General features: G+C 36.6%; 1 protein-coding gene across 3 annotated transcripts in view; it reads left to right on the top strand.

The window, feature by feature from the left end:
- The window catches only part of LOC108693459 (serine/threonine-protein phosphatase 4 regulatory subunit 1-like), a 139159-nt gene that overhangs the window by 43504 nt on the left and 70047 nt on the right, over positions 1 to 25608 (top strand). Inside the window, exon 1 of one of the 3 annotated variants that reach the window (XM_018202420.1) lies at positions 8143 to 9255. The exons of the other annotated variants lie outside the window; for them this stretch is intronic. The gene's annotated coding sequence lies outside the window, so the exon portion shown is untranslated. Of the gene's footprint in view, positions 1 to 8142; positions 9256 to 25608 lie in introns of those variants that run through there. 3 annotated transcript variants of the gene reach the window in all.

Raw genomic sequence — 25608 nt, 5'->3', positions numbered from 1 at the left:
TCCGCGTCTATCTTCGTTTTCTCTGGTTTCTCACTCTATCACCTTCGACTCTGGCCAACCCTTCGGTGTGTTGGACTTTCTTCTCGAGCCATTCCGCTTCTCCCTTTCTCCTCCCCTTCCTTCCCCCCCCCCTCTCCCCCTTCTTCTTTCCGGGCTGACGGACAATATTAAGTAGCTGATGCAATGTACTCTTGCACATTGCGTTTAATTATGATGCACGTTTTTATCTGTTTTATTCTTATTCGAACATATTTAAATCGTACCTCACAATCCAGATTTAAAATCAAACTGAATACTAATCTGCCGATAATTAATTTTGTAGATAAGTGTTATAATTAGATTTGTTGGAAAAAATTGTTGATGTTTTTTTTTTCATCAAAAAATTTCAAAAAAATAAATAAATTTTTAATTGACACCTGACATTATCCGAATATAATTTTAATGAGAAAAATTATGTGTAAAAAATATGAAGTTCTTTTTTCAAGCTATATAAATTTCATGGCAAGAGTCTGAGAGACTGGACAGTTTCCCTGTTTCGATGGGATCTCGGAAGGCAGGGCACGTTAAATAATCATGAGACACGAATTTGTCTACCTAACACATAATTAGCACGTAAGATGATTGAGCTTCTTGTAGAAACGATGACGATGATTCATAATGAAGATGACGATGAACATTGCGCAATTATTGAGTGAGTCAGGACACGCGCTGAGGGAAGCATGGCAGCGCCAGGTGACAGATGCACAAGCCTTCAGATGCTCTCCTATATACTTACAGAGTATCCTTAATGAGCGAATCCATTCGTAACACGCAGCACGAAACGATAATAGGAAAAAAATTCGATTGACCGATATTTAATCAAACATATTAGCTATTGAGAGGATTTTTTGTCATGTCTATGGACTGAACTATGATTGCGGAAGCAAGAGAATCTACATATTTTGTTTTTCCGTTTTTGTACACATAATTTTTCATTAATCACATCGCATCGACTTACGTGATGCAATAGACCGTCAAAACTCTTAGATTTTTCTATGTTTTTTCAATTTACATTTCTTGATTAACTGTTCAGCTTTATTGTAACAGAATGAATTGCAAAATCTATTTATATCTATTTTCTAGCAATTAATCACATAATCCGAGATGTTTGATATGGATAATACTGTATATATAAGGATGATTGATGTAGACGATATTAACTCTTAATTGACTTGCAACAACATCATTTTATTTACTTCATCAAAAAGGAGGGAAGAGTAAAGCGAGAATTAATTTAAAATCGATCCAGATGCTGTAATATGTCAAGACAGGATCGCGTGATGGTTTCAAAGATTGTGAAATTATCGGAGATCAGAGGACGACGGGCTATCGGACAATGACACGAGATCATTGTCCTGATCTCGACAAGCTGGCACGCCGGCTGCAACATTGATGCCAAAGACACCTCCTGCCAAATGGGTCTTCCGCAAATGCGACCGACAATGTAGAAAAGAAAATCCTTGCGAATAACTAGTGATATTAATAATGGATGAATGATCCTTCTATATTTCCCCGCACGAGAATTATTTATTTCTCAACGAGAATTTAACGATCTCTCGTTTTTTTTTTTTTTTTTTTTTTTAATAATCGATCGATTGGAGATTCTACCGTGAAATTTTTGTTTTATCAATACTTGTCCTTTTTTGTCACTGACCCCGATTTTTTGTTCTTTTTTTGTTGCAGGTAAGTCTTCAGAAATAGAATTTTTACGGATTTTTCGGGTGCACGATTTCATCATTTTAAAAATGTGAGTAACAGTTCACTAGATAGAAAAATTTTTGTTCCTACGTCGAATTGTCGAATTCGTTTGGCGGCCTATAAATGACAATCTCGGCATGGTTATTCATTGACGTTGAAAGTGAATGCATTGGTCGCGGTTTGTACGTGGGAGTTCGTGTTATTTGGGTCGCATCGACTGCTCTCTCTTTCTTTCCCTTCCTTCCTGCTCCGCCACCATATAGACACAGACACTGTATATTACTCTCACTTCACAATTCGCTTTTTCTTTTTCTACCTATTTATCATCCCTTTATTATATCTCGTTAAACGTTTGTCCATTTTGTCGTATAAAATAAATTAAATAATCTAAAAAAAATCTACTTTGACATGGAAATATAGATAAAATTATTTTAGTCTTGCTTTCTTTAAATATTATTTAAAAACATCGATTCGTGCCCACAACTAATTTCGTTATTGACGTCGAGCTATCGAAAATAGAGCATCAATATTTTTTATCAAATATTGACGGCCATCTTTGGCAAGTTTCTTCGTGCAGTAAGGTCGCGCTTACCGGTTGGCCGAGCTTGAATCGTCGTCGTTGTCATCCGTTGTGAATGAATTCGTTATCTGAGAAAACGGTCGCAACCCGCCTGGCGATGCTGTGAACCGTCTCGTGGAGGGTCCGCCCACGTCACGAGGCACAAAATAGAAGGGTAAAGAAACATGCTGAACTCGGAATTACGCTATGCATATTATATAGATACGTTCGTACGCTTTCGGTAATTTCTCATTCTGTATAACTAACGGTAACGCTATTAATCATACATCTGAAATTTTAATCGCACAGCTAACATATGTTAATGATAACGGTGTATGTTGTAAAATGATAGATTAGAGCGTAAGAGCGTGAATACTGCGTCTTTCAAAAATTTTAAATTTTCTTAGATCCTGTTATCATTATTACTAACAAAACGTAAGTAATTAAAGAACGGGCAATTGAGAGTGTAAATACGCGTTAGGTAATTCCTGCGTTTTATTTCGATAAAAAATATATATATGTCAAAATATGTATCTTCAGTGATGTTGAGAGTAACAATTATGTTGTTAATACAGCAATTGTACAATTGCTGTACGTTGATAGTGACAAAGTGCAGAAGGACTCAACGTATAACTCAACATATATCACTAAAGATGGCTAGAATGTAGCCGAAACGTATAATTTAGATTCGTTTACACAGAAATCATAAATGATCATGAAATCTTAAGTCGTAGGAAACTGTATTGACCAAGCATAGTCAAATATAGGGAGAATACTTGACTAGAATTAGTCAATTTCTTAATATTTGAGACTCTGCAGTCGTTTACGATTTTTATACATATATATTAGATATGTAAAAAGAAATTCATTATTTTTCCATTCAATTTCATGCAAAAATAATGGATTTCTTTTTACTACACCTAATATATGAGTCTTATTTGCTAGCGATACTATTGATTATTTGTTACATTGATGAATTAATTTGCAATCGTAACAAATCGATCGTTTTTTTTTTAACAAATATTGATTTAATATTGAAACACATTTGTTTTCCCTTGATTTGTTTCTATCAAAATCATTTCTCTCAGTGTACTCTTCGAAAGGAATTATTCGGCAAGCCTATAGTCGAGATTTCTCACGAAAAAACGAGTATTGCGTTTGTAATGTATACGCACAAGATCGCTGCGTTAACCATATGAAGTCTCCACACGATTCAATGTCGTCCGAAGCAGTCAACAAAACAATGTGTAATCGCTAAAAATACTCCTTTCCGCTCAGCCGTCGTTGTTGTCCTCCGTGTGGCCCGTTCATAACTTTTCGTCTTTCTCTTCTCTTGCTTCTCTCCGCACTTCACCAACGATCGAATACGTTCTAAACTGTACAGCTGATTACGACAAACAACATGCGTTCGAAAGCTGTGTCTATAAAAATAACTCTTCATCCGTAAAAATAATTTTGTTTGAAATTTTCTCCTGATGATTCGATGTTTCTCAAAATGTGATCGAGACTTACGGGTTATATTTCTAAGTGCTAAAATAGTAATCTTTATAAAATTGAGTAAGGAAAGAGAATTCTCGAAATTATCTCGAATTGTACGATTATATAGAAAATCAGTTCGAAAAATTGTATAATTTTTTGTCGGATAGATAATTGCATAATTCAAATAGCAACTATGTTGGTTTTCTCTTTTTATCTGTGTGTATTTTATATTTTCTGCTAGTAACATTAGACAATCATTTCCGCTGAAATTACTTGTCGCTAATGCAAAAAAATTTTTTTGCAAACCAAATCGTTAGTGACGACAATTGTAACAAACGTCATTTACGATGATACTGTGTCATAAAATGGCATCAAATCGTAAACGCATAGGTAGATTTGACGTTATCGCGCGATTCACTCACGTCACGAAAGTATATACCTCGTAGATAAGGGGAATTATTCGTAGTTTGCGCCGATCACGATATTATTCTAACTTCACTTTAGAGAGTATTTCTATCTTGGGTTGCTTGCAAAATGTAATATGCATTTAATTGTGAAACTCGCAAAATTAAGTTAGATGGCTTTACTTGAATATGCTAAAATTGATGATGTCGTTATCGTTTATAAAACATTCTGCTAATTCTATAAATAGATAATTCATTTAGCGAATAATCTTAAATTTGGATAAGGCATGTTATCATTCGCTATTATGTAATTATCTCGTGTACTATATTCGTAAATTCTTGATCTAGAACTTTTGTCACATTTCATTCAAAATATCATTTATGCTTCATTCATGCAACTATTCATAAGATAAATTTGTTAATCTAGGATGATTTTTCTGCTAATCTACTAGTCATCCAATCTAGTAATTCAATCGAGTTGTTCAGTTCATACGTGAGAGATTTCTTGAATCATCGAATTACTTGGAAGCACCATTCACTCACCTATTTATCCTTCTACAACTCGCGATCTTGCGACATTATGTCACGCATATAGATCAACTCATTGTTTCGTAACGCAGCTTTATTATCCGTGATATTACTATTTTCAAGTTCGGCGAAACCAAGATTGCGAGTCACTCGAGCGAGATTTTAAGAAAATTTGTGATTCATTTCTAGTAATTATGAAAGTTTTTTTTTTTTTAAAGATAAGTAGAAAATTATCCTTTTCATTCATGATGAGTCGTCAACAAATTCTTATGAATTCCATTTTTTGCTCTTTCTGTGCTCTTTGTGCTAAAGCCATGAATATATTTCTAGGAAAAATTTGATGACGTTGTAAAGTAAAAATATAATTATATATAATTGAAACGGATATTTCTTATTCGTGATGAATTTACTTGATCAACTCACGATTGCTAATTATTTCTAATTATTAATTTTTCCAATTTTTTTGAAAAATGCGTACAGCAAAAGTTTCGGAGGATAAATGAGCACTAGAATGACAAATAAAGATAGAATTGTGCTCTGGAGCGAGTTGAAAATTTTTTGTTTAATTAACGCAAACATATCGCACTCGCGATTATAACGACATTATGCGGATCGTCGCGATGCAAACGTCATGCGCAAGATAAAACAAACGGAAAGTAAAATGCAGTAATGAATCTTTATTCAGGGAATAGCACTACATATTTGAATATTTTCATTAAATAAAGATACATATTATTTATTGAAGCTAAATAATGATCTCTTATTAATGATCTGAAATTCATTTTATTATAGCGATTTTAAATAACGTTTAATCAATACTCATCAAATAATATAATATGTGATGCAAATGTCACTTATTTACTGCAATAATGACATAACTAAAAAAACAAAAGTTTTCATTTTGAATGTTTGAATCATTAAAATTTTATATATATATATAAAATTTCTTTAATGGATTTTTTAATGCAATTTTGGTATAATGATTTCGTATTTATTATTATAGAAAAATTAAGATAAATGTAGAAAAATTAATCTAATTATAGAAAAATTAAGGTTATTCTTTATTTTTCATTAGCTCTTTATTAACTCAATATTAAATTCTCATCAAAATTCTCTTTGCAGACAACTGAAAAAAACAATATTTGAATTATATTAAAGCAATATATTTTTTATTTAAGTAAAAAAGGAATTTTGAATCGTCCAGTCATACAATAATAATATTCGAGCCGATCGCATATTACCTTTATTTTATTTCTTGGCACGTTTATCGCAAAGAAGTGAACTGCAAATCCTGAATTGCGTCGATGAGGCTCGTTAAAAAGTCAAATTATCGAGAATCGCTCCAGTCGCCACGACGACGCGTGACGTCTGTCGACGCGAGCGGGCCGCAACGGGTCTACGTCACACATCACGTTACCTACCTACGTAGAAGCCACGAGCACCGAGGTCGTTCATCGAGAACAATAATAACTTGCGGCATCGATGAGAAAACGAATCCTCGTGCGGTTGTCCGGACATCAACGTTGGGCGTCCCGACGAACGTCATCGCGAAATGATCATCTCGACGAGATCACACGGGGATGATTCTAGGACGCCTACACGTCTGTTTGACCGTATGAATAGCCGTTTTTATCGTAAACTTGGTACAAAAACAATTCTATGAATGTTATGTGTATCCGGGAAAATTCAGATAATAAAAATTCAAAATAGAAAGAATTAATTGAGATTTGTGAAAAAGATTTTGTAAAAATTTCAAATTAACAAAAAGGAACGTAAGATAAGTTTTCTGAAATTTCTAAAGAGTGACAATTGAGAGACGATGTCGAAAAAGAATGACTCAATTTTTAAGAGTAAGATTTCACTATTTAGAGTTATGAAAAGAGGGAATAATGTTAATCGAAAAATATGTGAAAGAAATTCGACTTTATTAAGAGGACAAAACAGAAAGTTTAGCACATTATTATTATTATGTACAAATGTATAATTTACATGAAAAATATTAGAATAATTTGAAGGTATATCTTTAAATAAAAAATTACACATTCAATCCATACATTTAATCTGTGAAAAACAACATAAATATAAAAAATATCTTTGAGCTTTCATCTGAAAAAACGTCGATACTTTTTATTTAGCATCGGAAAAGTCGATAGCCAACTCTAATTGAAAGGTTTCGGTGAGGTGAAAAAAGTTGAATGTTTCACTCTAATCGAATCGATTCTCGCATACGGTAACTGCCGCGTGTTCGCGATGTCGCCAACCACGTGACCGCATATAGACCATCGAAACATTCAAGGTCTTTCATCGGCAATAATCCGTGATAATTCCGAGCAACAAAATCGGTACTTCCCACAGTAATAATGAACGATAACTTCGAGGTCAATTTTTCAATTATATTAATTACTAATAATCGTCACTGACGCCAATTTGCAAATTTAGAAATGAATATTCGAGTCGGAGATATTGAAATATTACTTCCGATAAATATCAGAAATAATTTTCGATCGCCAAAAAGTTCCATATTTACTTTTTGAAAAGAGAAAAGTAGTAAACTTTATATTCAAGCTTCTCCTCTCGAAGCAATCGATAAGCGTGACAGTTCCGGGAAGGAAATATAGAAATTTATGAAAGTGTCGCATTCCAAGTTTCAAGCATACGGTAGTTTTATATATTAAAGATTCAGAAAAGAACACTGATGTATCCTTTTTATATTCACTCAATTCTATAAAGATGTGATTGTAACATTCACGCGCGTATTTTCGTTTCGAAACGAAGGTCCACATGGAATACAGCAAATTCAAATATTCTGATTGTCGATACCGCGTGTCTTTATTCATTATGAAGCAAAGATGCGCGAAAACAGAAAAGAGAAAAGAAGAAGGAAGTCGATCGCGATTGCAGAATATTTTCCAATGAAAATTTCATCCTACGAAAACCAAGTATTTTTTCTTCGCATAGGACTCGTCGTCACTTTGTCGTCTTCCTCGTCTTCGTCTTTTACATCGTCGCCGTCGCCTTGTCGTCGTATTACGCCGTACTCGCTCTCCACGCGGCAATTCGCAGACACGCACGGAGCGTCGGTTACGTGTGCACCACGGCCGTTTTTATCGCGGTACGCACACGCGTATACGTAAGTATACGTGCGTGTACGCACTCACACGTGTACGCGTCCCGCGTCGGCCCCGGTACAGCGCCACCCCGAATACCGGATGTGACGACACTCGCGCACTTGGCCCGACGCACTCTCGAGATGTCTCCCCTGTCCCCTCCGTCCCCCCCTTTTTCGCGTTTCTCGCTCGGTCGGAGCGGCGCGCTCCGAGTACGCACTCCCCCCCTCTCCCCCTCCCCCTTCTCTCTCCCCTTCAGCGACTCACCGTCGTCGGCCCGTTATTTACTCTCGTAGTTCTGGCAATGGCCAGTCGCGGCGTTCCCGGCATGCTTGCGTCGCATCTCCTCGGGCCGTTCCGTCGACGCGCGGCGTGGCGTCCGCTTTCGCGGCAGAGTCCCACGCGGCTTCTCGCGCGTGTCTACTACTATACTCGCCGCTGTATTACGTACGTACGCATCGTCGTTGCGTTTTGCATGCGCGCGCGCGCGCGCGCGCGCTCGCGCACTCCTCTCTCGTCTGTCCTTTTATTTTTTTTCCTCTTCAACGTCTCACATTTATCTCGCGCTAGTTCGCGACGTGATTTCGCGAATGACAATGCAACAACAACAACAACAACAACGACAAAGATGACGACGACGATGATGAGGAAGATGACGGTGTCGAGTCATCTTGCCTGAGCCGAGGATAGATGTACACACGCGGTGGAAAAGAGAGAGAGAGAGAGAGAGAGAGAGAAACGAAAAAAGAAAGAGAAAACGAGATATATACTCGCGCGGCCATTTTAACCGCGCGATGTGCTAAGCCGGGCGACCCAGTGTGCAATACGAGGAGAGGCTAGTGTGTGTATGTGTGTGCCAGCGCCACCGCTGCCGTCGTCGTCCTAGCCGTCACCGTTATCGTCATCATCATCGTCGTCGTCGTCGTCGTCGTCGTTGTTGTTCTTCAATCGACAGGAATTGCGTCTGTCGGTTGCGCGCCTCGCTTCTGCGCACGCGAGTCCACCGAGTATCACGCATTAGTCGCACGTCGTTCTACGTCTTTTCGCCGATCACTCGTCCGCGCTCGTCGAAAATAAGTGAAAACATTCGACGACGTGGGGAAAACGTGGAATATCACGCGCCATGGATCGACCGATGTGCTCCGTTGATATTCATCGGAAGAGCAAGACCGCGTTTCTCGGTAGAAACGAACGGTTGCGGATATTACTCCGATTTCGCGATGTGCGGTACATTGCCGTGACGTTCGGCGCACGCGAGAGAGGAGGACACGTGCCACGCGTGAAAAAAGATGCCAATCGGAGCGCGGAGTGACCGCATCGAAGTGACGCGCGATGACGCGCGATGATTGACCCGCGAAGTTTATGAGCGCGGAGGATCGCCATCATCCAGGGAAACCGGGAAGATCGAACCGAGGACAACGGAACGCGCGAGGAGACAGAGGTGAGTAGAAAGAGTATAAGCCTGTTCAAATCCGATTAACGCGAAAAGAGAAAAAGAGAAAAAAAAAAAAGGTGAGCGGATCTGTGGTTAGGTCTCCTCGCCTCGCGCTCGCGTTTGCGTATTCGCGAATTCAAACGCGACGCAATTCCCGACGGCGCTCACTCGACGAAGGAGCGCGAAAGCGAACAGCCACGGACTGCAAAGTTTTCCGCGCGACGTAGAGAGCAACCGCGTGACACGGAATCTGCGCAGTAGGTACGCCGCGGATTCGCAAGCGCCGTACGTTGTCATCGCGGCACCTCTCTCTCTCTCTCTCGCTCGCTCGCTCGCTCGCTCGCTCTCTCTCTCTCTTTCTGTCTCCAGGCTTAACAGAGGACGAGGAGAAACTTCACGTACGTGAAGAGAGTAATTCTTCTGTATGATCCGAAAGAATAGCGAACACGAATTCTTCGCGCTGATTATCGCGATGTCGCGGATGCTGAATCCGTTTCACAATCAATTGCAATGCGCCGTGAATCACAATCAGTTGCAGCTTCCTTACGTTTTTAAGATGTAATAAGTAAGAGTGCGTTGTGTTTCCGGATCTTTGAAACAAGGGAGGCAAGAGAAATTACATGAAAGTGAAACTGAAAAGAATTCTAATTATGTTTTAAACAAAGTGGAAATTATGTTTCATTTTAAAGAATCTGCGAATAAAACAAAAATCACAGATTATCGATTTAAAACTTTCGAATATTTTCTCGCTTAATCATTATATATAATGATAATGGTTAGATTAAATTTTTACAATCTCACATGTGACCAAAAATATGTTTTGCATGTATATTGTTAGATATCAAAAGCAATGGTAAACCCAATCCCTTGAATTAAATAACATTTTGTTATTTATAACTTTCAATATGTATCGAAATGTAAATCCATTTCTGTGGTTAGTTTCAAAGCAAACAACGTTCATATTAACATATACACTTAGTAAATAATAAACTAAATTTGAGTCAAATTTAATACATTTCTCGAGTAAAATTGTTTAATTCCATTGTTTCAGTTAAATTAACGATTGAATAGGAGCAGCAGCGATCTGTAGAAAAAAAATTAAAACTAAATTAAATTAAAATACACTTCGATCTAATGAATTTAATAGTGCAAAGAGCAACAATTTAAGATAAAATGAAAAATTTGTTCAAATTTCAATACTCGTACTTCGTGGAGTGTATTTATAAACTCGAAAATCAATTCTATTTGCTCGTAAAACTGAATGTTTTCCTCTCCGTTATTTTCATGAAGTATAAAACCATTTTTCCGCCCTTGAGGATTTTTCATCAAACGATATCTCAATTAATTCTTCCGATATTTTAAATTCTGAATGCTTCTGCATGCTTTCACATGAAGGCGTGTACGGGTCGTGTCACAGGTATCCTCCAACCTTCTTTGAACCGCCCTTTCATTTTCCGCGCCCACGGAGCCCCTTAACTACTGCGAACGACGTGGGCGACACTTACGTAATCCTCGACCGATAAGGTGGATAATGATAAGCATCGTGTGGTCTCGGTCTCCGTCTCCGTCTTCGTCTCCGTCGTCGTCTTCATCTTGAAGCACGCAGCGGTTCCGTGCGGGTCAGCGGTGCCTCTCTATTTTCGAACATGCGAGTCATACACTTCATTGTCGTCCACCGCCGTGATGCGATGCGACGCGACGCGTCCGAAAATGCCGCTGGACCGATAAAAATGTCAGGAGGTAACGAGTCCGCCGACCACACGATTCGAACGTGCTTCTCGATCAGCTGTGAAAATAGGAGGCCACATATTTGCTAATAATTTTTTAGCGACCAAATTGATACTTTTATATAAATTAGATTAAAATTATGTAGACAAATAAAAAATGCTAACGTTTGTGTAATTTCATGTAGATTTTATTTGACAGAAATTCTTTTTTTCCGTTTATCCAAACTATAAATTCTATAAATGATACGCTAATGTTCGTAAAATGCTGAAAAAATGTTCTAAATCTTCGAGCTCGTCCCTTATATGTTCCTGAATTTTATGTTTTTATATTGCGTAGGTAGAACAATGCTTTTCTTATTCTCTTTATTCTTTCTTTTTAGAAATATAAAGAGATTGCTACTTTTACAATCATAAATTCATAAAGAATGTTTCTACAATTTCAGTTAAATAGGAAAGTATTTCAAGATTTTAGAGAATACCGAAAGCTCAAAGTTGAAATATTAAAAACTACTCATATCATTGAACTTATTTCTTGCATTAAAATTAAATTCTGTCAAACTAAAATCTACATCACATGAACGTAAACATTTTTTTGTTATCTATTTACATTTTTATGTATGAGATTTAATTTATGTGGAAGAAATATTAATTTTGTCGCTCGTGGTTTGAAAATTATTAGTTCTATATTCTAAGATTTTTGTCTGTAATTTATTTTCTAACTTTTCACGAAGCAAACAATTTATTTAATGGTACACTATATGTTTTCATCCACATTAATATTTAACAATAATATCATACAAGTATATTGCATTGTATTAGATGTCATTGTGGTGAAGAAAAATAATGCGATAATTGAGCGAAATGACGAAATGGCGAATGTAGTTTTAACTGGGTAGGGAAACTGAACACAAGTGTAGGGAGGACAGAGTTAAATTAAAAGTTCTCTCGTCTATCTATCGATATGCATATTATTCTGGAAATTGATATCGAAAAATCAGTTTCGGCTGCGTTATCCGGTGCTATCACAGGCCGACATCGTGAGACTTATCGCCGACACTGTGAGACTCCGGATGCGAGATTCGACAGCTTGTATCGATCGTCGATGTTCACCAAAATGAAGCGACGACAGCGGGGTGACGGCGGATAAACGAGAGTTCCTTTCCGAGCCGATGACCTCCGTCATCCAAGGACGCGATTCCTGGAAGGTAAGGTCGCGTTTGCGAAATAACGGAGTTCTCCTTGGAGAATGGGACGGGCACCATCGATCTCTATCCCTCTTTTGCCGCCTATTTCTCTCTATCATCCCCGCCACTCATCCCGAAATCCGCGAAATACTTCGTAACGTTTGCCAAGAGGAGAAGGTCAGGATGCGAGAGACATCCATTATGTTCTTAACATGGAAACTGGACGTTTAATTCGTATATACGTCCATCACATGTCTATCATGTTTATTTGAATTTTATACGCATTCCGTAAATGATATACATAGACAGTCTATCATGTTTATAATACTTTAATTAACTTTTTAATTCAAAATAATACTCAGATTCAATTTCTTTTTAATATAATATCAAGATTATATCTCGATAGTTGATACTTTTTTTTTTTGACATCTTAAGCGGCTACAATGATATTTTAAGGCGTGGAACTTAAGCTTAAGTCTTAAATCGTAAAAAATTGATCAATCATAATTGATTATTCTCCTTACATTCAACTGTGATTGGTTAATTTCTTACGGCTTAAGGCTTAAAGTTGTAAGATTTACGTCTTAAAAACTTGGAGGCCGCTGCCGCCGCCGCTGCCGAACCTCGAAAATCGGCGCGGACCTCGATAACGCGCTCGAAAGCGGACCATGACTCATCGAGTTGCGACGCGACGCGAGAACGAATCACTCTCACGGCGTGACGTCGGGATTCATTACTCCGCGGACCGATGCCGGGAACCTTCGCGCGAGAATTGCGTGCAACGTCGTCGACGCTTCACGCCGACGCGAGGACGGCGCGAGCGTCGCGAGTTGCAAAATCGGTTTGCGAATTTTTCATTCGCTCGTGTTATCTCGAGTCGCGAATCCGGAAGCTTCCCTCGTCGTCAGAAATGGGAGAGACGGATGTTGGCGGTGGGGATTCAGACTTGGCATGGCGGCAGATGAGCAAGATGGCGGCGCGGTTGAAGACACGTGAGTATTCTTGAAGCGGCGGCCTTTTCAGGGAAGTGTCAATGATTTCTCGTAATTTTCTAACTAACCAATCTCAGATTTCTCGCTCAATTGTTCGATAGAATTATGCTAGAAAATTTGATACACGTTACTTAATAATCTCAACATCTGATTGGCGGAAAAAGACGTATACAAAATAAAAAGCAATATAATTTTCAATAAATGTCAGCAATTTTAGATTACAAAACTATTTATTTTGTAAAGTTTTTGTCGCATAATTAATTTAAAAAGACGTATGTTACAAAATCTCTAGTGCTTTTCCTTTTTTATTTAGCTATTTCGAAAAAGAAATCCACAGATGGAATTCAGACGAACGTTGCGCGTTTTTTTTTTTTTTTTTTACTAGTGTGTACGTGTTGTAAACAGGTACGTGCGTGTTTTTACGTGCATCGACCGGTCGGAGAGTTTAAAGAAAACTGGTATGCGACCGTTAGACTACGAAGTTCTATCGATTTTTATTTCAAAGTTCCAGACGTTTCTTGAAGCCTCAAAACTTCCGAGTACTTAGCTAAGCTAATATTTCTAGATTGTATTTTCTTAATGTCTATCTCGGGAATAATTTATTTTATTACTAATATACTTAGAAAAATCTAAATCTAATCGACATTAAATTTTAAATAACGACCAAGATTTTTTTGCTTTAATATTAATATTCAAAATACTTAACTAATAATAAATTTGTATTTATATTATAAAAATATGACAAAACACTTAAATGTATCAAATTTTATATTTAATACTGAATGTGCAAATATAAATTTAATTGAATTGAATAAATCAGAAAAAAATGGAGAAAGAGAAAGAGACAGAAAACAGTATTTAATAACAAACAATATATCCGTCTATTAAATAAAATTTATAGAGATAGTCACGATAACATTTTTCAATATTTCATCTCTAATTGATAATGTTATAATGTCAACCATAATCTGTGCACGATTAATTATTAATTTGCGATGTACATACATTTTAAATGAAATTAAGATTTTGCAATAACGACGAGTTTCTCCAGACATCGTTTGACCGGAACTGGTCGCTTCCTTCTTAGGTAACTTTACCGTAACCCGTTGTCGGACGCGCGGGGAAGGGTAACGATATTATGTGCTTAAGGGCGAATGCGAAAGGGGTGTGTCCGAGAGCGGTGGACGTCGGAAGCTGTAATGGAACTTGATGGATGCTTTCGCGGAAAAGTCGATGCGGCTAAAGCAAATTAGCACCCGGCGAAGGGACTGAAATTGTAATATGCCGTCGAACGGGTCGCTCTATCGTGTCTCTAACGACTCTATTGCGATTTGTTGCCGATCCGGCTAACGGCACGCGTTCCGTTACCTTGACTACGTCAGACTTCCGTAAAATATAGTGCAGAAGTACCTTGGAAGTATCGAGTGTCACAACCACAAACTAAACTCTACGATAAATTAAACGTTGATGTTTCCTTTAACCATTAAAATCCATTAGCAACTTGTCATATTTTTTGTTTAGAGACAAGTCGTTGACTGATATAGGTCTCCTAAAGCGACATCTCTTTATTTCTCATAAACTAACTATTGCACTTTATTAATATTAATAAAATCATGATCTGTTTAGCTAATTAAAGAAGTACAAACTCATAATTCGTACATTTGTGATTTATTTCTATACCAAATCAGTTAAAAACGAATTCTACGAATGCAAAAATAAAATTTTACAACTTTCTTTTGCAAATTGCGTAGTTAGAATATTGAAAATATCAGCGCGTGATTAATTTTTGAATCGAAAATGCCAAATTGCTCAAAAATCCTAGAGGATTAAACAGCTTTGATGTTAAAGATAGCTTAATAAAAAAATATCATCTGTTGCAAGTTTTCAATACTGAATACCTTCCTAAATTAAGTTTCTATAACAAAAATACATTAAAATTTATTTATAATATTTTGCGTTCACTTTCTAGCTTCAATTTATTATTAAATATTTATTAGAAACATATTCTTCTCTTTCTGTTATTAATGTACTTATAATATCCGATACAAAGTGCAACACATTTTACGCGACGCAATACTTTGCCATTTATTGCATTGAATGCAAGATGAAAGATATTTCCACGCGCAAGATTTGATTAAATCAGATTTTTTACGTTTTGCATGTCTGCAGCTTACAATTTGCATGTATGGTAGAAAATCAATTGAAAATAACAAGCACAACGTATTCGAAGATTATTCAGTTGCTATTGCTAACGAGAATCTCGATGCCAATCGTTTAATTGCGTTGGCATCGCTCGAGTCAGCGATCGACGAAGCATGGCGCGTGGTCGGATAAACGGAGATCGCATTTAGCTCTCGTTTACTACCATAATTATCCTGGCGCAGCTGATATTGTGCATTCTGATCTGTGTATGTTGCCCTATTGTCTTCCAAACGTGTAGGCGCAGGGTGGTTGCCCCATGAACCAAGTCTTAAGAAAGGGTTTGAGACTCAGGTGGGTTTCGTTTCCGCTTTCGGAATCCTTTATCTTCGTGCGAAGCATTAATAAATTTTAAGATTAACATCGCGCGTATATACACATAAAAAATTAAATCACCAAATGTTTGAGATACTTTGCGATTTGAGAAGGAATTATTTTCAATTACAATTTCAAATGTATTGTAGTGAATTGTAGTGAAAAGCAAATATGGAAATAGTGGAAAGCAATGTAATTTTTGTGGCTTTATTTGTCGATTCTAATAATACAATATGTTTTCTATATTTATTTGTAACAATAGACCATATGACAATTTTACATATCTACAATATTAAAAGAGAAAATATTGTAGTTTTATCTTCTGTAGATTTCAATAGAAAAGTGTTCCGTAATTGTGAACTATTTCAAGTTGAATATATTGGTAATATAATTCTTTACACGTATACATATCTTCCTTTTATGATAAGACACCAAAACGAAACTATAAGTCATTTTCTATAGTTTTTGATGCTAAATACGCATTTGATTTCCAAATTGCTTCATTACATCTTATTTTTGAGAAAGTAGCTAAAGTTATAAAAAGACAGACTATATTTTCATGCATTTTGTTGTATTATAATTACGAGATATATGATGGAGAAATTTTATTGCAATCAAAATTATGTTATTATGACTTTTTCAATCTTCAAAAGGACTTTTTATGTCTGCTATATATTTCTATGTCTTTCAGTCTTCAAAAGGATTTTTTAAATATTTGCTATATGTTGTTGACTTTCAGTCTTTAAAAAGTTTTTTAAATATATGTTAACTCACAAGGATTTTTTAAGCTGAATTCAATGTTAAAATCAACAAATTCAAAATAATGGATTTAATATTTGGTTGATGTATAAATTTGAAAAATATTTGAATTACTGCGAAAATTTACATTTATTTACAGAAGTTTTTCATGATTTTGAAGTTATCAATTTTGACATTGAATTCGTATTTAACGATTAAGAAAGCTCCTAAGTTTAAATATTATTGAAAGCTATTTGATATTATTGAAAGCTATTTTTTCCACAATTGACTTCACATGAACATCATAGTCAACATTAACAATCTTTTAAGGGCTGAAAAGGCCTAACACATTTAATTTTGATTGCTAAAGAACTTTTCCAGCATGTCACATCATAGTAATTATAATATGACATTGTAATTGGTAATATGACAAAATATAATACATGAAAGTAGCTTTTTTGTAGGTTGAATTGCAAATTTCTTAAAATTGTGACGGAGCAATTTAGAAAATAAATTTGAATTTAGCATTCAAGAACTATAGAAAATGATCTTGTTTCAATATTCTAAAAAAAATAATTTTTTGTTGAACAATATTAGTAACAGCACAACAGTCCAAAATTATTTGGACTGTTTTTCTTTATGACTACACATAATTTCGGAATCCATTTATACCATTATTTTCTTTCATATTATCAACCAAAATCTTTCTTTCGTTTAAAGGCGATTCCTGAGAAAAAATGAATTTCTTAACATTTCAGTGATGATTTTTCTTCTTTAGACATCTTGTGAAATACCCTAAAGTTTTTTTCTCTTTCTTTTTTCTATTTTAGTTTTCACAAAAACTTTCTGAAATTGTCAGTCGATATTTTACATCGTTAAAACTATCGAGACTCTCTTTTCTACTTTGTTAATAATGGCTATATGTTCAGCAGAAAAAGCAGTTTTGCAACTATTGTATTATAATTCTTTAATATGATTAGTTGTTGTCTTTAGGTATTTGCTGGATCTAAATGTACATATAACCATATTAAAGTCTTACAAATAGTTGCAAAACTATTTTTTGCTGAATGCAGTCAAATCTTCCAAATACCCGAAATTCGTCAGAACAATCGAAAAACTGGCGATCGCGTGAGGGGCGGATGGGAAAGGAGAGGGTTTGTTTTGGTGCGTGACTCCCGCATAGGGCGCGCGTGGTTCGTACTCTCGCGCTCCGTGCCAGGCACGCAACCGGTGCGTACATACTACGTACGTGTACGTAAAATGCGCGTGCACGCGGCCCACCTGCGTCTATACTTTGTATACGAAAGATAGAGTATCGATAACCCCGTCCATGTCCTGGCCGATCGTGATTTAAGGGTCGCTATGGCGCCGCGATTCAGAAACAAGGGTTCGGCGACCGAGCTCCCCTCCTTTCCTCCCCTCTCTTTCCCTAATTGCACAGTAATCATTCGACTTGATGAACATTTTTCTTGTTGCTCGTAATTTCTGTCGAATTCTGTGTTAATTTGCGTGTTACGACTCATTCCATTAAAAAAGAAATAAGGCATTTGAATGAACAAAATGAGTCATTTCAGTTTCAAGTATTTTAGCACCTTTTTTGTAGCGTAATTGCACTGAGAAAAATGATCTGGTTGAATTAAATTAAATTTTGATGGGAAATGGACAAATCAGAATTTTCTGATTGATCTAGAAGTTCTAGTTAAGATGTAACTAGAATTTTGATTGATACAATTATTATTCTGATAAAAAAATAAGAGATTCTAGTAGTTTTATTAGAAATGTATGTATCAACTAGAATTCTAATAAATTTAACCAGAAAATTCTTATTTATCCATTTTCAACCAAAAGTTTTTTTCATTGTGAATAACTATTTCTTTTGGATTGTGTGAAAAAAAGTAAAGAAAGGAAATTTTGCGCAACAATTTTTAATTTTAATCGAAAGATTTAGACCTTTTAATCTTCTGTAACAATTTATTCGTTTCTATTATATTATTTCGTTATCATTCAATCGAGAAATGATGAAATGAGCGACGGCAATGCTCTAAAATTCTAAAGCTCTAAACACTAAAGCTTAGAAATTATACGGTTCTACGAAGTCTGGCCAAAAATAAACAACTAAGATCACGAGAGCTTATTTCCTGCTCGCTTTCCATCGCCGCGCCGGTTAGTCGCCATCGAGATTCTTCGTGCTTTTGCTACCAGAAGTATAGTTGACTGTCATTAGTTTAACAAAATTTTTTGCGAAAAATCATACATTGTTGTACAAGTCTTTATTTATACTTATTTATATTCCTGCAATTATAGAGTATATTTCGATTAATCTTCCAACGGCAACTAGGGTCTTTAAAAATACTATTTTGAAAGACTTATGACAAAAAAATTTGTTAAAGCTTTCTCAAGAATTTTTTCAGATTTTTATAATTCAGAACATATAAAAAATTGCTATTTCTTAAAGATCCCTATTATATTGCTAACGAAAGAGTTAAAATTCATGCTGTCCGCGAAGAGTTAAAAAATTTTGCATAAAACGAAATTTAGGTAGATTAAGGAATGTATTTGAAAATCTGAAGACTCTGTTTTTAATTTTTAAAGAAAAAGAAACGAAACATGCACAGAATATGTGCTGCTTGCTCTAAAACTGGCATAAGCTTGTTTTTAAAACAATATCGATTTCAATGGAATGCGGAGTATTGATTTAATAAATTCTGTTTTTATTAACTTTGTCTTTATTAACATCTCTTCCTGAGTAAATTCGATTTGCATATAATACCACGTACGTTTTATAACAGTATCGATTTTACGCGAGAATCATAACGATAAAATTTGAATTGTCAGAATACAATCGGCGATTAAATGACGTCAGTAATAATCACAATAATCATAAAGTTATAAACCCTTCCTTACAAGTGTATGCATATGAAATATTAACCCTCTTAATGGACACGAAGACCTATGTAGATGATTTTATCATATTTTTCTTTTTTCTTGTCGCTTTTGAATTTGGCGCGCCTTACAATAGCGCAGCGTATTAATGGCGGATGTGCGGCGTTGTACATATGCCGTGTAGTCTTCGCTCTTCTCTCTTTCATTATCAAACATAGACAACTATAAAATTATACACGAATAGTATAAAATAAAATATTTCTAAAGTTTTTTGTAAATAATTAATGATGTTGGTAAATAATAAAATAATTATATAAATATAATAAGAAAAAGAGCCAATCTTGAAGATATCTATGGCAAAGAAGGTTATTAAAATATAATTAACATACAAGTGTTTTAAGTTTAAAAATTTAAAGTTTTATAATTTTTCATACATTCCAAAATTAATAAAATTCAATTATAATTTTGCGAATTAGGTCTTATAAAGTACAAAAAATAATATTCTTGATTTTCTCTGAATTTTTTAGAATGGAATCTCACTCTAAAAAACATATTGAGCTAATCTCGAAAAAGAGTGGCTCAATTATCAATTTTTAAGAGAAATTTTATTCTTCAGATTGAAACTCACTCTAAAAGTTTTAGAGAGAGTACATAATACATCAAACACTACTGGGACATAATATAAAAAATTCTTTTAAGTTTAAAACCTTATAGAATTAAAAATTTTATATAATTTTCATAACATAGAATTCTGTTATAAGTTTGCGAATTATATCTTGTAAAGTAGATTTTTGAAACTTTCCAGCAGTATATTACGTCTCACTATTGTCAGGAAATAAAAAATATTATATACGACACATAATTTAACAACAATAAAATAATGTAACATCATTAAAAATTGATAAATCTTTGTATACGAAACGCATTCGCCATCAATTTTATTGAAAGAGAGAGACGGAAAGTTCACGTGTAGCGAATCAAGAGTTATTGGCGCGTCACTCGCTCTTTGAAATGGAAACAAACTTTCATAGTGGAAGCAACAAGTAATTACTTTAAAGAAACTGAATTATCCAAACGCACGACACAATGCCTGGGCTGCCACCCCTTTAAAGCGCACTCGCGCCTCCTCGCGTAATCGAATTCTCAGCAGTCTCCGGCGTCTAATCGAGAAATGCGCGTCCGCCAAAACGCACACTCGGGAACGAGGGTAGGAAAGTGCGGGGATGGAAAACCTTTCTCTTTGTCTCTTGCAAACGTTCAACTCTTAATATATATGGGACTTGGCACAATGTCTCATGATATCATTCGTCAAGACCGTAGCTAATCCAGAACATTATCTACCTGCCGGTATCGAGTGGCGAAACATTTGTTAAAAATTTTGTGCATAGAAATTTACATGTGTATTTTAAAGATATTTTTTATTATTTCAAGTCTGAATTTTTCTTTTTAAAATATCTGATTACTGGACGGATTGATTGGAAATTACTAATTCAAGAGAATAAATCAGGATCTTGGACCTTGATTGAAAAAAATAATCGTTAGTATAGCATATACTAACACAGCATGCAATTCAGTTGATGTCAATCTTATTCCTTATATTTTTACTTCTTTAAGACTTTAAAAATGAAATCAATTGAAAAAAAAAGTTGGAAATCTAGATTTATTGTTCTCATTTTTTATCGGTCGAGAGCGATGATAGATTTCTGCATGTGAATCGGTGGTCCATGAACGAGATTCGTCACCATCCCCGTTTTCTTCCATCATGCGCTGAGGGAAGGTAACCCTCGCTATCCACCCTTTGAACTCTTAAGGGTGCACTCGACTCATGGAAAGATGCTCCCAAGTGCTCAATGAGGCCAATACCACGAAAGTGCGGCTCTTAATGAGGTTACGGGATACGACTCTCTCCGTCATTCTCCGCCTCTCTGCATCGCGTTCCTGACCCCCTCGGTTCCGGTACAGTATGGGCCCGACGACCGCTGCTTCTTCAGGGGGACAGGGGGAGGCAACAGGCCGGGGCGAGAGGTGAGGTGGTTGATTTGGGCGCGAAATTGCCCGACAAAATCAAATTTCATTTCGCCGGAGGCGTGTCTGGACAATCGAGCAACCAAGTGGCCAGCGGCCAATCTGACTATCTCGTCAACCAATTTTGCCGGTGATTACTTTACTCGCTGCTCTCTCTCTCTCTCTCTCTCTCTCTCTCTCTCTCTCTCTCTCGTCCGCCCCTGGGGGCGCATGCAGCACCGTCGTCGAATGGTAGGTGTTTTCCTCGCGTTTCTTATCTCTCGGATCGCGAAACGTGCGCGGGCGGGAGAAATCCGACTCGAGAGAAATCCCTTTCGTGAAAACGTCCTCCCACGTACTTGCGTTGGATGATTGACCCTCTCGTTACTTGCATCAATGATAGAATTGTTTTATGGTAGGGTGTAATTCTTAAATGCTACATAAAAGTATTATTTTTCTTCGTTTCTTACAGACACCATTAAGAATCACTATTTTATTTCTAAATTCCAGTAGATATCAAAGTGTCCGATGCGATAATCAAAATCATTCGTAAGGTAGCGAAATATACTTTCAGTGTATAATTATATAATTGTACAAACAGAAAAAGGCAAGATTTAAAAATCAAATCAATATAATTAAATATTTTTGGATTTTCTTCTCATTTTGTCGACTGATAAATTTTTTGTTCGCCAATTTAACGAACTAAAACAACCTAAGTGCGTAGGAAAAGGCTGGAAATTGAATGAACGAAGGAAAAATAAAAGTTGGATATAAATATGAGAAAAAAATCTTATTGTTTGTAATCAATTTGTTGTCATCACTTTTTAATATTTATTAATGTAACGTTTAACGTCGAATGGTTTCACTTGTATGCGAATGTTGATCGACGTAGCTTCCCACGCGGCGGACCACGAAAGCTCGGCTAATCGGTGGAAAAATCTCGAGATCTATGAAAAAGCGAGACGTTGCACGCGGTTAGTGGAGAACACGCGTACGTGCTCACTCGCATGCAGCCGTGTTTGCGTGCGCGCTCGTTCGTGCTCGCACAAGGATCATTCTAGCGGGCTACGCTGCACGCCTCGCGAGTGAGCGAGCGAGTGTGTAGTAGGTAACAGGAAGAAAAAGGCCCGAAGATCGGGTCCAAGTTTATAAGGGTTCCTGGAAGGGCGGCGACCTCCCTCGGTCCCCTTTCATCCGGGCCGCGGCCTTCTCCATCTTCCTCCCCGACTCACCGCATTTATTCTCTTTCTCCTTCGCTGCTTCTCGGATCTCTTGCGCGTCTCTGCTTTTCTCCTTCTCTCTCTTTCTCCCGATTTCTCGTCCTGCCTCTTCCTTCGTTCTAGTCGTCGGCCATCCCTCGTCTTACTTCCTTTTCTCGAGGAGAGAGAAAGCGAGAACTATCTTTCTCTTTCTCTTAGAAAGAAATATATTTGGGAAAATTCCAATCCGAAAAATTTCTAAATGTGGATTTTTTAAATTTCTGCTTTATAGGATGATATACATTTGGAATAATCGCAGTTTTTAGGTTCTATGAGATAATCGTAAATAATAAGTAACAAAATAGAACATGCGTGTGAAAGAAGTAATATTACCAAAAACATTAAAGATAAAAATTTCTTTAAATTAAGTATAATAAAAAATGTTATAATATTAATATAAAATATTATAGAAGATATTATAATAATATTACATGAATCGAAGCGCGTGAAATGTATTGATTTTGCACTGAGAAAAAATATATATACTAAATTTTAATAAATATTTATTTGAACCAGTGTCAACTAAACATTTACTTACAGTAAATAAATATTTATTGTAAGTAAAAAGGAATAATAATAAAATCAAATTAATAATTTTACTAAATATTTAATTGGAATTGGTTCAAATAACTAATTTATTGAAATTTAGTACATTTTTTCATCAGTTTACATTTAGTATTATGTTTATTTATATCTTTTTATTATTTTTGTTCTAGGTAAGTCTGAGCATATGTGATTTATCTACAGCTATGCTCTCCACGTACGCGGTGAGTTTTGCAGTAAAATTCTTATGTTTACGATACTTTAGCTTGTTTTCTTATATTATAAAACGCATTACAGACGGCGGATCGATATAATCTATGTTAACCTATTCTCGCGCGCTGTAAAGAATTACATATTCCGACTTTTATTGCGCATAACTTCGAAATAGGGTGTAAATTAGATTGTTCATCTTCGGAGGGTTAAACGGCTCGGACGTGACTCGAGCCTCGCGAGTGTTATTTGTCCAACGGCTATCACTATCAGTTATCGTGCCATGCGGACAACAACAAGAAGGGCTTCTACGTTCATTGACGTCTTCCGACGTGTTACGTCCGCGTGAGGAGAGACGAGCGTGTTACGGCGAGAGAAAAGCGCGGCCGAAACGATCCTCCTCGACGCGGTGCGCGTCGAATAAGGAAGCGGCACCGGGCGGCGGGCACCATACGCAGATCTCGTTCTCAGTGGAGAAGCCTACGACGCAGTTGCGCGTCGTACCTACTGCGGGAGCAACTGCGTCGTTCGAATAAGTATAAGAGGAAGCGGGAGAGACGGGGCGGGTTGCGCGGGAGGGCGGCGAGTCGGCGAGGGGTGGCGGAGCGGCGAGGGAAGCGAGACGAAACGAGTCGCTCGCGTCTGTGAAAGTTACGAGCCGGTCACGTGGTCTTTACGTTCGTTCTCGCTCGCGTATCTCTTTTTCTCAGTGTGCGTACGTACTCACGTACGCTCAAATCGTATGCGTGTATCTGCCGCGTGAGCACGCGCGCGCGCGCGTCATTGGTGGCGAAGGGGGCGAAAGAGAAAGAAGGAGAAAAAGAGTGAGTCGAGAGAGTTGGCACGAATCGACTGAGAGGGGGGTGGTATGCGGGAAACGTTTTCCTCGGTTCCCACGGCGTACGCGACGCCTCTCTCTCTCTCTCTCTCTCTCTCCCCCTCCCCCTCCCCTCGCACCGTCATACACACTTGCGTGAGTGCATGCGTGTCTCTGTATATAGCATACTGTGTCCCTCTACCGAAAGCTCAAGTGTCACGGAGTGGGGTGGAGGGGGTGGAGGAAGGTGGCCACCGTCGCCGATGGACCGCCCGAGATGCTGCGTGCCTTGAGTCTCTCTTCGGGAGATAGAGACGGCGACCTCTGTGTCTTTTCGTATGCGAGTGAACGAGGAGATGCTTCTTCCCGTTTCCTTCTTTCTCCTTTAGCAGCCTTCATCCACCGACGACATATCAGAATCTCACGCCGGGACTTCGGGACTCGGAGAAGTATATTGCGCGGAGAATGTCCCATCGAAGTATATTCCTCCTTCCTTACTCAACACTTTCTTACAAGTACAATGCACTTACAAAAAAATTTAATTTTCTCGATTATACAATCATTTAAGTTAATTGGTAACTTTAAATCTTACATGTTTTGAAATTAAGGAATTCCTATAGTTTTACTTGAGAGAACATCTTGACTGTAATCATATATTTACTCTAGTTTGTAGAACTTGCCATAAATTTTAAAAAAAGAACAAAAAGTGGAGTAAAGTAGTTGGTCCAGAAATCGTCAGGTCCAGTGATCACCAAGTTCAAACATTAAAGACATATTTTAATTCTTTCTGTCAATTGTTGATATTTTTATTGGTTTCAAGGACGTATTTACAATGTTATATTATATTATGAAACTCATAAATATATGAATTCATTATTGATTAAATCGAATATGTATAGCAACTAAGCCTATATGTGATTTCGATCAAATGCTTCATTGTGAGATTAAAAGACACTGTTTGACATCGTGTGATTTTGGAATATAGGCAACTTGCATGAGATAAATTGAGCTTCGAGTTATAAATCAAGATCGCAGTTTTATGTACATCATCATGGATTATTGTTTTATTCAAATTTCATAGTTAGTTTTTTTTTATGTGACAAGCATTGGTTCACCGAAATATGCTCCCTCGTAACGAAAGAGTAGTCATTCGAATAATCGTTATATTCTGTCGATTACTAAGTGAACCGAAAAAAGTTCTTGTAAATCGAATAATAATGTATCCAATATCTAAATAAAAAAATTAGATTAATTGTTATTATTTAGACATTCTACGAACTAGTAATCGTCATAGGCATAGTCGAGTTAGTAAATAGATACGCAAGCAAATAAAAGATGTCGATCACTGAATCATTTCTGTGTCGATAACTGATATCTAGAACAGAGATCGGTACTACTCGAATAAAAACTAATTTTACAATTCTTTTCTGTTGAAACAGCTATTAATATATTTATTGAAAATTTATAATAATGATAATTCTGAAAAAA

This window comes from Atta colombica, unplaced genomic scaffold (genome assembly GCF_001594045.1).
Source record: "Atta colombica isolate Treedump-2 unplaced genomic scaffold, Acol1.0 scaffold9, whole genome shotgun sequence".
NCBI lineage: Eukaryota > Metazoa > Arthropoda > Insecta > Hymenoptera > Formicidae > Atta > Atta colombica.
Note: the sequence above shows the minus strand (reverse complement) of the source record. Positions and strands in the feature narration are given on the sequence as shown.